This window comes from Phoenix dactylifera, unplaced genomic scaffold (genome assembly GCF_009389715.1).
Source record: "Phoenix dactylifera cultivar Barhee BC4 unplaced genomic scaffold, palm_55x_up_171113_PBpolish2nd_filt_p 001169F, whole genome shotgun sequence".
Classification (NCBI taxonomy): domain Eukaryota; kingdom Viridiplantae; phylum Streptophyta; class Magnoliopsida; order Arecales; family Arecaceae; genus Phoenix; species Phoenix dactylifera.
This window is the reverse complement of record NW_024068508.1, coordinates 137,265-137,954: the sequence shown is the minus strand read 5'-3', so window position 1 is coordinate 137,954 and position 690 is coordinate 137,265.

Below are 690 nucleotides of genomic sequence, written 5' to 3'. Positions count from 1 at the left end.
GTCCTAATTAATTTAAATTTAATCTAATTAATTTTATGACTCCTAATTGGATTAGGATTGAAGAGTTCAATAGAGTCATGGTTCAATTAAATCCTAATTAGATTAGGATTTGGAGGAAATTGAAATGGGTTCATAAAAATCCTATTTTGACTAGATTAGACTCATACAATGGACCCAAATTAAAACCCCCTTTAATTTATTTAAATAGCAGATTTAAATAAACTTGAGGGAGGGCCCATGCCCTCCCCTTGGGGTGTGCGTGGGAGAAAGAGGAGGGGCGCACGCCCTCCTTGTTGGCCAAAACAAAAGATAAAGATGAGTTCCTAAAAATAGGAACTCATCCTTATCACTTTAGGGATTAAAAGAGGAGGCATGTGACCCCTCTTCTTCATCCTTTTCTGATGCATTTTGACAGCAACCTTTCACCTTCATCTTCCTCCTTTGAGCCGCCATCAAGAGAAGAAAAAGAAGAGCCTTGATCGCCCTCTTCCTTCTTCATTTCGGTTTTAAAAGGGAAGAAAAAGAAAAAGGCTGTAGGGCTTTGTTCTTGTTCCTTTTGATCCATCTTCTTCCTCCTCCTCCCTAAGCATTTAAGAGTTGATTGAAAGGAGGACTTCAGCCATCAAAAGCCTCTCTGCAAGGGAGCTAGCACCCCGGGGAGATACGTAGGCTTCGATCGAATCATTACCT